We start from the raw sequence: 17,669 nt of genomic DNA on the forward strand, positions 1-17,669 counted from the left end.
TGTTGTTTTGAACTTCAACGTTTTTGGTAATTTGTTATGCAACAATAAAAAACTAATCTGTCCATTTTACCATGGTCAATCGTGGTAGTTTTCAAGCCTTTTTTTAGTTATGGAGACCTGTTTTTAAGCAAAAGCACACATGGAAGCCCAATATGTAAAACAAAGAAAAGTAGAATGTCTCCATTTACAGCTGGGTAGAAGGAATGGATCCCTTTTCACCTGAGTTCTCCTGAACTTATGGGACCCCAAGAGGAAACTCTGTGGACAGTCTGAAAACTATTAAATAAATTGAAGAAGGACCAGAACATGCTGACCTAGACAATGCTTCAGGCTGAAGGGAAGAGACACACTCAGCTGTCCTTCTGTGATGGAGCACAGTGGATAATGTTGATGCACTTCAAGAATTCTCAGTTCTCCTTATAGTTTCTGCTTACTCCTCCCCAGTTGAAGTTTGCTTTTGCCTTCAATGGTCTGTACTTGTAACTCTTCTGAGAACTCTCCTTGGGTTATTGGAACTGTTTTACCTACTATAGGTAACTATTGTAGTTATAGTAACTGCTCTCTGACCTCCCTCACCTTGAGTTGGGACTATCTCTGGTGTGTAACTTATACTCCCTTCTAGCCATATCAGGTGGAAGCTACCCAAGCTTCTGTAGGACTGCCTGAAATCAGTCCTACAAACATCATACTTGGTTTTCTCCCCTCCCTGTCTTCCTTTCCTCACTTCCAAACCAGCTTCTGGGAACATGACTTTAATTTTTGCTTTGCACATTATTCCTCATGTCAGTGCCTGTTTCAAAGAACCCAACCTGAAGCATAGAGATTTCCTAGGAAGATACTTGGACACCTGAGACATCTCAGCATTTCTGGTGTCTGGTGTTTCCAAGTCCCTCATTGGTCACATTCAGCTTGGGCTTCAGTGCCCTGCTCACCTCCTGTGGTTCTGGCATTTATCCTTTCCAAAGGATAATCTGATCGGCCTGATACCACCATGTACCACAAAAATCCTCTAATGTATAGAGCTTTACTTCAGGCCACCTCAAAGGCAGTTGACCCATTTCCACTTAAATGCCTTTAGCTCAGCCATTGACCCCCGTTCCTATCAAAGTGGAGTCAGGATATCCATGTGGGGTCATTCAAATTACATGGCAGGAGCCACACGAACGTTTTGCCAAAAGAACACCTTGCGGACATTTTCCTCAGAAGAGAGCAGTGGGTGGGGCAGGTGCTTTCTTACTGATTCCATAGAGAGTCCTCTTTGGGGCGCACAGCTTTTATAAATCCAGAGAGGTGTGACAGTAAATTCTCATTAAGGATGGGTTGTAGAAGCAGAGAAAAGAGTGAACAAGGCAAGGACACAGTGCAACAAGTCTCAATCTTGTTCCTGCAAGATTGACGACATGGTAAATAGAAGTGGTTGGTATAAAACTGGATCTGTTCTGAGGACACAGAAATAATATCAAATATTGTACGAATATAAATGGGCTACCTACTATGCTAAAAAGAAGCTTATCAAAGATGATGTAAATTCAAGAGCATGAATCTATATTAGTCCATTAGGTTTTTAGGTTTTGTTTGTTTGTTTGTTTTGTGATAGAGTCTTGCCCTCTAGCCTAGGTTGGAGTGCAGTGGTGCAGTCTGGGCTCACTGCAATCTCCACCTCCTGGGTTTAAGCAATTCTTCTGCCTCAGCCTCCCAAGTAGCTGGAATTACAGGCGTGCACCACCACACCTGGTTAATTTTTGTATTTTTAGTAGAGACAAGGTTTTGTCATGTTGGCCAGGTTGGTCTCGAGCTCCGGCCTCAAGTAATCTGCCCACCTCACAAACTGCTGGGATTACAGGCACGAGCCACTGCACCCATCAGTCCATTAGGTTTTAAAAGGATGGGCAAAAGTCTCCAGTAACATATATAGAAATTTGCCCTTAGTACTCTTAATGTTTCAGTTAATCTATTGCCATGTAGACAACTACACCAAAATTTAGTGACTCAAGGTAACAACTATTTTATTTTCCATTCATGATTCTGTAACTTAGGTAGGACTCGGTGGGGGAGGCTAATCTTTGCTCCATGTGGTATCAGATGCAGTAGCTTGAGTGAGGCTGGAGGATCCATTTCTAAGATGTTCTCAATCACACACCTGGCAGTTTGGTGCTGACTATTGAGTCTTGGTGCTGACTCAGTGGGTGCTGATGGCCAGGAACATTAATTCCAATTTCTTACGTGGTGGCTTAACACAAAAGCAGAAGCTGCCAGGGCTTCTTAAGCATCTGACTTAGCATCACTTCAGTTGGTTGAAGTAGGTCACATGACTAGCTCAGCTTCATGGGGAATAGATTACAAGGGTGTGAATATATAGGGAGGCATGAGTGATTGGAGGCTACCAATGTAATAGTTTATCACGCTTGACAATGCTGCAGACATTGATTTTATTTATTCAGTCTAACCATTAACTGAAGAGAAATGACTAAAAAGTTAAATGTAGATAAAGACTCATCTAAATGTAGATAAAGTATTAGTCCTTAATGACTTTTACTGACGAGGGAATCTTAAGGCCCTCAATAGCTGAGGCTGAGGCATGGAGGGTATGGAAGGTATGTGTCACATACTTGGAGGCAAATAGAAGCTTATTTTTCTTTATATCTGCCTGCTCAGGCTGAGGTTCCTTTTTTGTTTTTCTTTTGAGACAGAATCTGGCTCTATTGGAATACAGCGGCCTGATTATGGCCCATTGCAGCCTCGACTTCCTGGACTCAAGAGATCCTCCCACCTCAGCCACTGGAGTTAGCTGGGGCTCCAGGCGTGGGCCACCACACCTGGCTAATTTTTTTGTATTTTTTGTAGAGATGCAGTTTCACCACATTGCCCAGGCTGTTCTCAAACTCACCTCCCTTGGCCTTCCAACGTGCTGGGAGGACAGACATGAGCCACTGCTCCCATCCAGGCTGAAGTTTTTGACAAGTGTTGTCAATAGAAATATTGGCCGGGTGTAGTTCCTCACGCCTGTCATCCCAGCACTTTGGGAGGCTGAAAGGAGTGGAGTGGATCACCTGAGGTGAGGAGATGGAAACCAGCCTGGCTAACATGGTGAAACCACATTTCTATTAAAAATACAAACATTAGTCTGTCATGGTGGTGCATGCCTGTAGTCCCAACTGCTCAGGAGGCTGAGGCAGGAGAATCACTTGAGCCTTGGAGGCAGAGGTTGCAGTGAGCCAAGATCATGCCATTGCACTCAAGCTTGGGCGACAGAGTGAGACTTTGTCTCGAAAAAAAAAAAAAAAGAAAAGAAAAAAGAAATACAATGTGAGCCACACATATAATTAAATAGTTTCTGGTAGTCATAGTTTTAAAAATATTTTTTAAAGTTATTAAATTAATTTTTAATTTTAATTTTAGTTTTTTTCTGAGATAGGATCTTGCTCTGTTGCTTAGGCTGGAGTGCAGTGGTGCAATCATAGGTCACTGCAGCCTTGACCTCCTGGCCTCAAGCAATCCGCTCACTTCACCCTCTCAAGTTGCTGGGAACACAAATGCATGCTACCACACCCAGCTATTTTTAAAAATTTTTTGTAGAGACACATTCTCACGGTGTTGCCCAGGCTGGTGTCAAATGCCTGGGCTCAATTGATCCTACCACCTTGGCATTCCAAAGTGCTGAAATTACAGGTGTGAGGAACTGCTCCTAAGTTAATTTTAATAATATTTTATTTGACAAAATAATTTCATAAGAAACCAATATTGCAAATGTTAATAATATATTTTACTTTATGAGGCAGAGTCTTGCTCTGTTGCCCAGGCTAGAGCGCAGTGGCACAATCTGGGCTCACTGCAACCTCCGCCTCCCAGGTTAAAGAAATTCTGCCTCAGCCTCTCAAGTAGCTGGGACTACAGGCACCTGCCACCATGCCCAGCTACTTTTTGTATTTTTAGTAGAGACAGGTTTTGGCATGTTGGTCAGATTGGTCTTGAATTCCTGGCCTCAACTGATTCACCTGCCTTGGCCTCTCAAAGTGCCAGGATTACAGGTGTGAACCAGAGTGCCTGGCCAGTATTTATTTATTTTTTTGACATAGGGTCTTGCTCTGTTGGTCAGGAGTGCTGTGGCATGATCTTGACTTACTGCAGCCCCCCTAAGGCTGAGGTGATCCTTTCATCTCAGTCTCCTGAGTAGCTGGGACTGAAGGCACATGCCACCATACCCAGCTAATTTTTATATTAATATTTTTTGTGGAGACAGGGTTTTACCATGTTGCCCAGGCTAGTCTGGAACTTCTGGGCTCAAGTGATCTGCCCACTTTGACCTCCCAAAGTGCTAGGGTTACAGGCATGAGCCATGGTGCCCAGCCTACATTGTTTTTAAATACTATATCTTTGGATTTCAGGGTTACAGTTCTTACACTTACAGCATACATCAATATAGACACTAAATTTTCACCAGAAATATTTGATCTGTATTAGGTCTTATAAAATTTCCTATTGAAAAAGTAGAGTACACACTCATGTAGTTCCAAACATGTTTAAAAGTTTTCCAAGCTGGGCGCAGTGGCTCACACCTATAATCCCAGCACTTTGGGAGGCTGAGGCAGGAGAATTGCTTGAACCCAGAAGGTGGAGGTTGCAGTGAGCCAAGATCAGACCACTGCACTCCAGTCTGGGTGATAGAGCAAGACTCTGTCCCAAAAAAAAAAAAAGTTTTCCAATAACTTGAGTATCAGTTTTAAAAAATTACAATTAAATGAAATCATCTGCACTAGCCATATTTCAGATGCTCAACTACCGCCTGTATGTAACTAGTGGGTATAATTTTATTTATTTATTTATTTAAGAGAGACAGGGTCTTGGTCTGTCACCCAGGCTGGAGTACAGTGGTGTGATCGTAGATCATTGTAACCTTGACTTCCTGGGCTCAAGTGATCCTCCAGCCTTAGCCTCCTAAGTAGCTAGAACTACAGGTACACAGGTGCTTGCCACCATGCATGCCATGCCTGGCTTTTTTTTGGTTTTTGAGATGGTATCTCTCTCTATTGCCCAGGCTGGAGTGCAGTGGCCTGATTTCAGGTCACTGCAACCTCTGCTTACTGGGTTCAAACCATTCTCCTGCCTTAGCCTCCTGAGGAGCTAGGGACGGAGGTGTGCACCACTATGCCCAGCTAAATTTTTTTATTTTTAGTAGAGATGGGATTTGCCATGTTGGCCAGGCTGGTCATGAACTCCTGACCTCAAGTGATCCACTGGCCTTGGCCTCCCAATGTGCTGGGATTATAGGGGTGAGCCACTGCACCTGGCATCTGGCTAATTTTTAAACATTTTTCGTAGAGACAGAGTCTCACTATGTTGCTTAGGCTGGTGGGCACCATTTTAGACAGTGTAGCTCTAATCCTCATCCCTCACCTTTGGACTAGGCTCTGGTGCCCTGTGGCCTTATGATAGTAGAGAGGAGACCCCAGTGTAAGTCATGTTGAGCTGGTGTTGACATGGTGCTTGGGATCTTGAAAATAGGAATTTTGTCCTGCCGCTCGTCCATAAAACCCAAGAGCACTGTCTCAGGTTAGAAACAGAGTCTGAGACAAAGTTTCAGGCACACAGAATTTATTGAGGGGTGCTCTGGAAAGAAGCTCTAAGGGAGTGAGAGAAGCAGGCTAGGCAGGAGAAGGAGCCTCGCTGGGATGTGTTCTTGGGTAAATTCTAGCCTTGGCCTGATCCATGGGGACTCAGGAGTACAAATGCAAATTGTACTACAGAGTTGTCCCACCTTGAGGCAAGGGGACCAGGCTTTTGTGCCCCTATATCCATCAGTCGTTGGCTGCATACCAAGCTTTTCTAGGTAATACAGCTCGTCCAAGAGCACTTGTCCAAAAGAAGGTCACAGGTAGAAGAAGCTTTTAGTCGTAGCACTGTGTGTATTGGCTAGTGAGGAGATTTTGGCAGGACATCAACAGCCTACAGTGACCTAAGCATAAAGGAACAGGCCAGGACCAGAACATTTTATTACTTCCTCACAATATGTTCTTAAGGCTCAGTGTGGAATCATAGTGGGCAGGGCTGGAAACCACTGGGGCCACAAGGCTCCCTGGCGTAGAGGCTTCAGGCCTAGAATCTAAACAGGTCAGGCATTCTCCTTGGCCCTTTTTTTTCTAGGTAGACATTAAATCTCAGCCTTCTGTATCACACTTTTTGAATGCCAAAGAAAAGTGGAAATAAGGAAAAGGAAAGAGAATCCACAAAGGGAGATACTAAACCCTAACGCATGGCTCCCTATGAAGCAAATCCTTGTTCTTGATTCTTTCCACTAAGGAATCTTTAGTTGAGTGCCTGTGCTGGGCTGGGCACTGTGTGAGGCTGTGAAGGCAAATTCCAAGGAGCAGTTCCAAGGCCATTTTGAGCAATGGCAACATGACTGAAATAAGTGCTGCTGTGGGTCTTAGGTATCCACAAGAAGGGAGAGGCCAAGAAAGGTAGGGCTTGGGGAAGCTGTAGGTCAGTGGAGAGTACTGGAAAGTATAGCAACAGGCCACAGACAGCCTGCCAGGAACTCTAAGGGAAAAGCTGAGGTCAGAATCTGGGGCACTGGCCAAGTCTGAGAAAGCAAGTTAAGGTCAGCATTCAGAGCCTAGGCCAGGAAGAAGGGCTCAGGCAGGGGCATGAGCAGTGCCAGGTGCTGGCTGAAAGAAAATGATAACGTATTTGGCACCTACTATTTGCCAGGCACTTTTAATACATTTAATCCTCACAATAACCTTGCAAGATAAGTATAAGTTTCAGAAAGACTAAAACAGTGCTTCTCAAACTTTAATGAGCATATGAATCAGCCGTGGATCACGTTAAAATGAAGATTATGATGCAGTAGGTCTAGGATGGGGCCCAAGATTGTACATTTCTGACAAGCTCCCAGGTGATACTGATACTGCTGGTCCACAGATCATACTTAGAGTAGTAAGAGGTTAAAACCCTGACCATGATGTCAATGCTTTTATTAGGAAGGAAAAGAGAGAGAATGAAGGGCAAGAAGACAAAAGTAGTCTATTTGAGAGACTAGTCTTCCAAACAAAGTCGTGGCCATAGGCCCTGGACTGTGTCTGCACTCATGAATGAAGGCAGGCGTGGGCGATTGTGGGCAGGGAGGTGTGCTGCTCTGAAGGGTGGAGTGACCCACTCTGGATGCTTGGAAAGTAGTAACAGGACCTCTGGAAAGAGTTCTTCTGGGGTGACTATACTTATTTCAATGCATCTGATCCAGTGTATTTTATAGTCATTGTTGATACTTGGCTTAATGATCAGATATATTGTGGCGGAAATAACATTCCAGTAGCTACTTAGCCTCAGAATGAAACCAAAGCCATTTCTCAGTAGTTCTCTTGATCTTTTTTATTTTTAATAGTCTGTTCTTTAAGACCTTCTCATGACCTTTTTATTAAATTTTCTCCTCTAATTATGGATATTGGTGCTAAGGCTTACTGAGACATTGCTTTGGGACCCTGTAGTTTTTAAATTAACATAATTATGATTGTATCTTTTTAAAAAAGACCTTGGATTCATAGAATACTTTATTGTTTCTAGAATATTTTCACTGACATTTTCTTCCTTTTGATCTTCATACAACCCAGGAGGTCAGTGTTATTGTTCCAGTTCATAGAGAAGGAAATGGAGGCATAGAAAGTTGAGTAAGTTGCCCAGGGTCATGTGGCTAAGTAAGCAGTGGAGATAACATCTTTTTTTTTTTTTTTAATTTTTTATTGGATTTTAGGTTTTGTGGTACATGAGCAGAGCATGTAAGACAGTTGCGTAGGTACGCACATGGAAGTGTGCTTTGCTTTTCTTCTCCCCTTCACCCACATTTGGCATTTCTCCCCAGGCTATCCCTCCCCACCTCCCCCTCCCACTGGCCCTCCCCTTTTCCCCCCAATAGACCCCAGTGTTTAGTACTCCCCTTTCTGTGTCCATGTGTTCTCGTTTTTCATCTCCCACCTATGAGTGAGAATATGCGGTATTTCATTTTCTGTTCTTGTGTCAGTTTGCTGAGGAGATAACATCTTAAAAGTATTTGCTGGCAGGCCGGGTGAGGTGGCTCAAGTCTGTAATCCCAGCACTTTGGGAGGCCGAGGCGGGTGGATTACGAGGTCAACAGATGGAGACCATCCTGGTCAACATGGTGAAACCCCATCTCTACTAAAAATACAAAAAATTACCTGGGCATGGTGGTGCGTGCCTGTAATCCCAGCTACTCAGGAGGCTGAGGCAGGAGAATTGCCTGAACCCAGGAAGCGGAGGTTGTGTTGAGCCGAGATTACGCCATTGCACTCCAGCCTGGGTAACAAGATTGAAACTCTGTCTCAAAAAAAAAAAGTATTTGCTGGCATCATACACTGTGCTAAGAGCTTTATATGTAACAGGACATTTAGTTCTTGCCCCAATTCCATTATTATCCCCATTTTATAGATGAGAACTCTGAGGCCTAGAGGAATTACCTACTTATTCAAAGTCACAGGGCTAGCCAGGCATGGAGCTAGCATCTGAATCAAGGTACTCTAGTCTAGCACTGGTACTTCTAAATGCTGCACTAGAAAGGGCATTCTGCCGTGTTTGGGGTCATAGCAAAAGCAAAAACATTTGTGAGGCCAAGCCCCACCTTTCTTGGCCTGTCCCTTCTTGTGGATACCTAAGACCCCATAGCAGCCCTTATTTCAGTCATGTTGCCATTGCTAAAAATGGCCTTGGAATTGCTCCTTGGAATTTGCCTTCACAACCTCACACAGTGCCCAGCCCAGACTAACAAAACCCTCCTTTTATATGAGAATGAAAAGTCCAAGCCTCTTACTGTGGCTGGTGAGGGACCATTATTCTAGAACAGGACGGATTCTAGAATCAGAGACTAGCAGCTTGGAAAGTGCAAGGGGAAAGGAGAGTGTCACTAGAGCTTTTGTGAGCTAGAGCCATGGAGGAGCTGTAGCTTGACTTCCTGCGCTCAGGTAACCCCAGGAAGGACATGGCCAAGGCCAGAGATATGGTACAAAGAGGGAGAGAGAGGGAAAGAAATATCCTGAATTTTCTCTCCTCCTACCTTACACTTGCCTGTCAGGACCTCTCATTGCTGAATCCAATCAGAAGCCAAACTGATTAGCAAGCCTGGCTGATGCAGTCTACTGGGGTCAGCCTCCTGAACACAGAAAAGGGCAGAGACATGTAAAGCATGCATATAAGAGGGCAGGGGGCAAGCACAGGATCTTGCTGGTTCTTTCCTTCCATTCCAGCAGTACTGGGCAGACCTTTCTCTCCAGCCCACTGTAATTCCCCGTGCTGGGCCATAATTCCTGATCCAATGTAACTTGCATCACTCATTCTCTTGGCTCTGGGTTTTCTGACCTAAAGTTCTTTTTCTACTGAGACTTCCTTGCTATAAGGAAAATGGAAGACTGGTCAACAGGAGGGTCCTGGTTTGCTTGCATGTCAACTTTCTGGATGTGTAAGCCAGTTTTCAAGATTTGCATTGTTCCAGTAGGAAGCTGAGTGTGAGCCATGCCTGAGTAATGGAGGACCAGAAGTTATAGACTGAGAAAGGCAGTGGTGAAGCAGATGTTGCACTGGAGTGCCTGTGGTGCCAGTGGCGTCGTGGCCCCCGAAGAACCATAGTCTGTGAGGCCCACATACTGGGCATCTGAATGTCAAGGGAGTTCTAAGCATGTGAAGCCTTTGGCATTATAAGAACAGACTCTGGAGCCGATTGTTTGGATTCAAATTTAGGCACTCACTGGCTGGGTGACCTTGGGCAAATTATGTAACTTCTCCAAGCCTCATTTTCCTCATCCGTAGTATGGGAATAATAATAGTACCTACCTCATAAGTACTTTGTTGTGAGAACAAAGTGAGTTAATTCACAAACTGGATTTTAGAGCCCAATCTGGTATACAGTAATCACCATATAAAAACAAAATTTAAAAGCCTTGCAGGGATAATGTCCAACCAAATGAAGATTTTTACCAAAAATTGGTAAAAAAAAAATGTATTAAAATGGAAGAAAACATAGGCATGTGGTAGAAACTCAAATAATAGGAAATATCATTAATCAGATTGGTAAATCTATCTGGTTTATGTATCTGCACCTTGCATTTCAGTTTCACCAAGAATCAGTCAGCTGTGGTCAAACTTATCTTTAAATTGGTGAAGATTTATTGACCACCTGATCTAGCTCTCTCAAGGAGAATCTCTAATGATTTAATGCCCCACCAAATTCACATCTATAGCTTTTCCAAAAGAGAATTCAATTCACTTGGTGTTCGACTAAATATTTGAGAAGATGTTTTAAAAAATCAATTTAAGAAAATTTCCTAAAATATTATTTTCTCCCCTGGAGAAATTACAAAATAATATTCCTGAATGACAAGATTATTCCGAAAAACAAATCCAAAGTGTCTAGTACCTGGTGCTCAGTAAATATCAGCTACCATTATTGTTACCTATGATTTAACCTTTGAAAGTTTTGACAGGGTTATATAAAAATATATATCTAGTATTTTGGCTGCCTTGAGAAACTGGATTCCAATTTTGAATAATTAAACTGTAAGTCTATTAATAAATATGGGGTTTATTTGCTTATTTATTTATTTTTGATACAGAATTTTGCTCTGTCCCCCAGGCTGGAGTGCAGTGGCACGATTTTGGTTCACTGCAACTTCCGCCTCCTGAGTTCAAATGATTCTTGTGCCTTATCCTCCTGAGTAGCTTGGATTATAGGTATGTAGCACCATGCCCAGCTAATTTTTGTATTTTTAGTAGAGATGGGGTTTTGCTATGTTGCCCGGGCTGGTCTGGAACTCCTGCTTCAAGTGATTCACCCGCCTCGGCCTCCCAAAGCGCGGGGATTACAGGCATGATCCACCACACCTGGCATGGGGTATTTATATAAATCAGTATTTACAGATGGAGGAATACAGTACTACTATGAAATCATTTTATCAAAACATTAAGTCTTAATTTTATCAAGTTACTAGTTCCAACTACCAAGATAAAGAAAATATAGAGATATGAACATGTTAACACCATGGGGATGCAATCAACAAATCCAGACTGTAGATTTTGTTAACTAAATTACATCCCTCAAAATTCATATATTAAAGCCCTAACCCCAAATGTGACTGTATTTGGTGATAGAGCTTTTGTATTAGTCTGTTTTCACACTGCTATTATATAAATAACTACCAAGACTGGGTAGTTTATGAAGAAAGAGATTTGATTGACTCAATTCTGCAGGCTTAACAAGAAGTATGACTGGGAAGCCTCAGTTAACTTACAATCATGGTGGAAGGCAAAGAAGAAGCAGGTATGTCTTACCATGTGGAGCAGGTTGGGGGGGTAGAGAGAGAGAGAGAGAGCATGAGCTCGAGCGAGCGCACGTGAAGGGGGAAGTGCCACACACCTTCAAACAACTAGATTTCATGAGAAGTCACTCACTCACAGGAGAACAGCAAGGAGGAAGTCCTCTCTCATGATTCAGTGACTTCCCACTGGGCCCCTGTACCAACATGTGGGGATTACAATTTGAGATGAGATTTGGATGGAGACACAGAGTAAAAATATACCAGCTTTTAAGAAGGTAATTAAGATAAACCAGGCACGGTGGCTCATGCCTGTAATGCCATCACTTTGGGAGTCCGAGGCAGGTGGATCATGAGGTCAGGAGTTGGAGACCAGCCTGGCCAACATGGTAAAACCCATCTCTACTAAAAACACAAAAATTAGCTGGGTGTGGTGGCGTATACCTGTAATCCCAGCTACGCAGGAGGCTGAGGCAGGAGAATCACTTAAACCTGGGAGGCAGAGGTTGCAGTGAACCGAGATTATGCCACTGCACTCCAGCCTGGGTGACAGAGTGGGACTCCATCTCAAAAAAAAAAAGGTGGCACACACCTGTAATCTGGGTTGAGGGAGGACTGCTTGAGCCCAGGGGATGAAGGCTGCAGTGAGCTATGATTGTGCCACAGCACTCCGGCCTAGGTGACAGAGCGAGACCTTGACTCTAAAAAGAAAAAAGTTGCATCTGTACTGGGCATGCACAGACTTTTTTCTTGTCATATGGTAAACAATACAGTATAACAACTATTTATATATAACATATTGTATTATGTACTGTAGAGATTACTAGACTAAATTACTCCAAGTATTCTAGAGATGATTTAAAGTATACAGGTGGATGTGTGTAGCATATAGAAAAATACTACATTATTTTATATAAGGGACTTGAGCATCTGTAGATTTTTGCATTCAAGGGAGGTTCTGGAACCAATCCCTTGTGAATAACGAGGAACTACTGTGTTTTGTTATGGCTGCTGAAGCAGACTAATACAGTAGGAAACTTTCCAGGACTACCTAGCTTCTTTAACAAGTAAGTTGCAACAAGAAAGAGTGTGTGTGTGTGTGTGTGTGTGTCTGTGTGTGTGTGTGTGTGTGTGTGAGAGAGAGAGAGAGAGAGAGAGAGAGTGCACTAGATGAAGCGGGATCTTACAAATTAAAGATACAACCACCAGTAGCAATGTGTGGGCCTTATTTGGGAGCTGATGCAAACAAACTGGAAGGAAGAAAAAGAGAGAGAGAAAAACAGAAAGAGATAACTGCACTATAACATTTATGAGACAATTGTAAATTTGAACACTGAATATGTTCTAATATTAAGGAAATTTTTTATTTCATTTAAGCATAATCGAGTTTATTCAGGTACACACTGAAAGTCTGACAGATAATATGATGTCTGGAACTGGCTTTACAAATATAGGGGGATGTGGAAGTTTAAAAAGTTGATCTCATAAAGAGTAGAATAGTGGTTACTAGAGGTGGGGAAGGGTATGGAAGAGAAGATATAGGGAGAGGTTGTCTAAAAGATACACACAGCTAGATAGAAGTAAGTTCTAGCATTCTATAGCATCGTGGAGTGATTATGGTTAACAATTTTTTGTGTATTTTCAAATAGATAGAAGAGAGGATTTTGAATGTTCTCAACACAAAGAAATAAATGTTGGAGGTGATAGATTTGCTAATTACCCTGATTTGTCCATTACAGATTCCCCCGTGTATTGAAATATCACACTGTACTTCATAAATATGTACAATTGTTGTGTGTCAGATAAAAATATTTAAAAAATCATGTAGCAGGTGATAGAATAAATGAAACAAGATTTGCTGTGAGTTGATAGCTGTTGAAGCCAGTAATGGGTTCATGTGGATTCATTATACTATTTTCTCTACTTCTGTACATGTTTGAAATTATCCATAATAAAACGTTTAAAAATGGTTTTATAAGAACCAGAAAAGGCCGGGCGCGGTGGCTCACGCCTGTAATCCCAGCACTTCGGGAGGCTGAGACGGGTGGATCACGAAGTCAAGAGATAGAGACCATCCTGGTCAACATGGTGAAACCCCGTCTCTATTAAAAATACAAAAAATTAGCTGGGCATGGTGGTGCATGCCTGTAATCCCAGCTACTCAGGAGGCTGAGGCAGAAGAATTGCCTGAACCCAGGAGGCAGAGGTTGCGGTGAGCCAAGATCACGCCATTGCACTTCAGCCTGGGTAACAAGAGCGAAACTCCGTCTCAGAAAAAAAAAAAAAAAAAAAAAAAAGAACCAGAAAAATTATTTTCTCTCAAACTCAGAAATATCTAGAAATATCATTTATTTATGATTTATTGACAATAAAAGGATTTTACAACCAAGGGAGGCCTTGCTAGGAAGGTCTGCTGGATATGTAAAAATTAACATGAAAGCATGTGCAAGAAGAGTTCTCAACATTAGCATTCAATAAATGTTTATTAAGCATCTACTATAGTGAGGTGTATTCCTGAGTGCTCCCGAGAAGATGGACACATTCCTTGACCTCTCAGGGCCTATATTCTAGTGAAGCTGATCGACAAAAAGCAAGTAAGCTGATAGATTTTAAAAATATATTTGAGTTATGATAAGTGTTATACCACTGGTAAGGACTGAGATAGGCTTGTTTAGATGGGGGCTCAGAAAAAAACCTTTCCGCAGGAGTGTCATTTAAGCTGAGGGACACCAACAAGATGAGATAGAAGAGCCAGTCCTGGGGACAGTGTAGAAGGAACATTCAAGTGAGGAAACTGGACAAACTGATTGGGAGTTTGGTTTGTCGGAGGAACTGAAGAAAGTTAGTACCAGATGACCGGAGAAAACACAAAATAAAACATCTAAGATGAGGTGAGAGACCTAGGTAGGAGCTAAATCAAGCATCACATTTTAGGCCACAGTGAGGAGCCTGGATTTTATTCTAGGACCTATGGAATCCACTGGGGATTCTAAGAAACGAACTTGATTTGCCACTGGAGTAGAGTAGAAGTTTGAGGAAGGGTGGTCTGAAGAGAAAGCTTGAAGGAGCAGGGGAAGAGGGCCATTAAGGCCGGACTCATGAGCCAGCAGTGGGCTCTTCTAAGGTGTGCACTGTGTCAGCAGCCTCAAGAGATGGGGGTCTTCCTGGCTTGCCCACTGCCCCGGGAGCGGTTGCTAAGTAGGAGGATATTCTTGTAATCTGTTGTTGTATAACAGACCATCCAAAATTTAGTAGCTTAATGCCACAGGTATTTCTCAGGAATCTGCAATTTGGACCTAAAGGGATGATTTGTCCCTACTCCATGCCGTATCTGGGGCCTTGGCTGGGACGATGGAAATGGCTGAGGCTGGCATGGTTGAGGGCCAGCTGGGCCTCTCACTCTCTTGTAGTCTCAGGGCCACCCTGTGAGATTTCTTGAGCAGTCTTTCCAGTGTGGTGGCCTCAGGTGAGTTGGATGTCTCATATCACAATTCAGAGCTGCAAAAGCATGTGCTCCCACAGAACACAGTGGATGTTTCAAGGACATTTGGACCTAACTCCAGAGTTACACAGTCTACTTCTACCTGATTCTATTTGTCACGAACGGCCAGCTCTAATTATTTATGGAAAGGGACCACCTCAGGGCATGATCATTGAGCGGGGAGCAGCTTGGAGACTGGCTAACAAGAGTTTCTACATTTGTATACACTGAATGTGGGATTCCCAAAGGGACGTACTCAGGGAAGCATAGATGATCGTGGTTGCATTACCTATGGGAGAGATCTGATTTATGCTGGTGGTGAATCCTTATGGGTCAGCAGCAACTTCAATTCTTGCCTCCTCAGAAGAAAGAATTCGACTGAGGGGCATAAGACAGAAAAAGAGACCGAGGCAAGTTCCAGAGCAAAAGTGGAAGTTTATTTAAAAGGACTTAGAACAGGAAAGAAAGGAAAGTTCACTTGGAAGGGATCAAAGAGGGCATGTGAAGGTTAAAGAGAGAGAGAAGGTCAAGTGCCCCATTTAATCATGGTCATAAGACTCTCATAAGCTGGCCTCTTTCCCATGATTCCTGCCTCAGGGTGGGCTGCCCACATGTGCAGAGCCCTCCCTACCCTTAGGAAGTTGTACACATGCCCATCAGAGGCTTTCTTCCTTTTTCCAGACAATCATACTTTGCCATTTTTGCCTCTTAATGTGCGTGCACCAGAAATTTCCTTGGGGTCTGCCTTTAATGAACCCTTTTATGTTAACAGGTGTGGACCATCAGGAAATGGGCCCTCCCTGGTGCTGGCTGGCTGCCAATTTATCACTTTTGGAGAGGCAATGTGATAATGGTCGAACCATCACCTGACATTTCTAGTGGGTCGGGAAAGAGCCCACTCTTGTCCAGCTCATGCCTAGCTACCTATAAACAGTTGGGCCAACTCTTAGCCTTCCATTTTGTATAGTGGATTGTTGCAATTTGAAAAGAGCTGAAGTACCTGGGGCAGCAGACAGGATTTCAGAGGCTGTTAGGGAATACATGCTAAGAGCTGAGAGGGCTGACCTAAGAAGATGCTGAAGGGAAACAAGATGACTAATGAGGAATTAAAGAAGTCTTTGTTGTATGGTATGTGAAGTCAATTCCCTTTCCCTTCCCTTCAGGAAAATTTTTGGTAAATTACTTATTTTGTTAACACATTGTGGATCTGTTTTCAGGGATCTATCAAATGCTGAGTTCTGTTTTCAGGAAGGTTTGGGATGAGAGAAGATACTGCCCAAGGGAGCCACACTTGGAATACTAGTGAACAGAGGAAAAGCTAAATAATGAATGGATGGATGAATTGATCCTGGAATTCCTATAATCTTCCACTGGCTAATCATAACCCCTGGCAAACCTAGAATCACTTCTACCTAACCTCCAGACAAATTCTGGAACTGGTCAGTTCTGATCTCTTTATCCCAACTTCCCTTGTGCTTGTTTTTTTTTCTCTCCCATTTTCACATTGTGAATTTGGGGGTTGAAATAGTTTCTGTAGCATCAACTCTCTGTTTACTTATTTTTTAATTCTTTGACATGTATTGAATGCTATTTCAGATGCAGTGCTATGTGCAGTGAAGAATTCTGAGAAAAAGTAGAACTCACTTTTCTTAGAAGAGGCAAAAATCTAATGCTATAACTGTTCAGAGTTGGGGTATCATTGGGGATGGTGGAGGGTAGGGGATTGTGAGATATTTTACAGAAATGGGGGCATCTAAACCAAGCCTTAAACAAGAGTGACATTTATACATGAAAAGATAAAAATTGGGAGTTTTGAGACTGAGTAAAGAAGGAATCCCCAGCCAACCCACTCTGCCTTTCCCATCAAGGTGCTGCTGACTTGTGCCCACACCCTCTTGGATCTTTCTTTAGTGCTTTCCTGGCCCCAACGGCAGCTAGCAGCATTGACATTTTAATAAAAATGGCTTCAGGCTTCTCCATCCACCTCCAACCTACCCGCTCAAGGTTCCTTATCAACTGTGATCTAGAAACAGCTCTCCTGTTGAAGTGGTCAGTAGAATGAATGGCACTAGTAGAGGCCTGGGATATGAGGAGGGAAACTGAGGTCCAGGGAAAGAACACGGATGCTGTATTTCCTTATCTGTTCTCAACAAATAAATACATTCATATGTATGTCTGTTTGTTTCCCCACCTAGAATATAAGCTCCTCAAGGGCATGGGCTGAGTCTCACCCATCTCAGTATGCTCAGCATAGAACCTAGCATATTGTAAGTGTTCATATACAGTAGCTGAAATAGCATTCTAGAGCTTATGATGGTGATTCTGAACATATGATCCTTGGACCTAGCGCATGAGCTGGGAACTTAGTGGAAATGCAAATTTATGGGTATCCTCCCAGACCTACTGAATTAGAAATTATGGAGACAGAGTTCAGCAACCTGTTTTAACAAGCACTCCGGGAGATTCTGATGCAGGTTAAAGTTTGAGAGTCACTGTTTTAGGGTATTTGAAACTAGACTAAGACTTGCTTTAGCCTCCTGTGGGACTTCAAGAACTAAGCTTCTTTTTATCTTATAACAGACACATCCTTATTTTCTTCTATTATCCACTGCCCCTTGACAAAAGAAAAAAGATAGAAGGAAAAAAGAAAAAAAATACCATAAGGGTATTACCAGTGACCAGAAAAAAAATAAACAAGTAATGGCAAGTTGCTTTCCTTCCTGAAAAATAACAGAAACTTTGCCTGTGAAGAATATATTCAGTGATTTTAAAAACAGATATTTTAAAGGAAGAGAGCAAATAAAAATATAAAAAAGGCTGGGCACAGTGGCTCACACCTGTAATCCCAGCACTTTGGGAGGCCAAGGTGGGCAGAT

At 42.8% G+C, this 17,669-nt stretch overlaps 1 protein-coding gene across 1 annotated transcript in view; it reads left to right on the forward strand.

The window, feature by feature from the left end:
• Positions 1–17,669, forward strand: part of LOC108588860 (uncharacterized) — a 102,463-nt gene that overhangs the window by 34,016 nt on the left and 50,778 nt on the right. The window lies entirely within an intron of this gene.

Source organism: Callithrix jacchus, chromosome 17, assembly GCF_049354715.1.
Source record: "Callithrix jacchus isolate 240 chromosome 17, calJac240_pri, whole genome shotgun sequence".
NCBI lineage: Eukaryota > Metazoa > Chordata > Mammalia > Primates > Cebidae > Callithrix > Callithrix jacchus.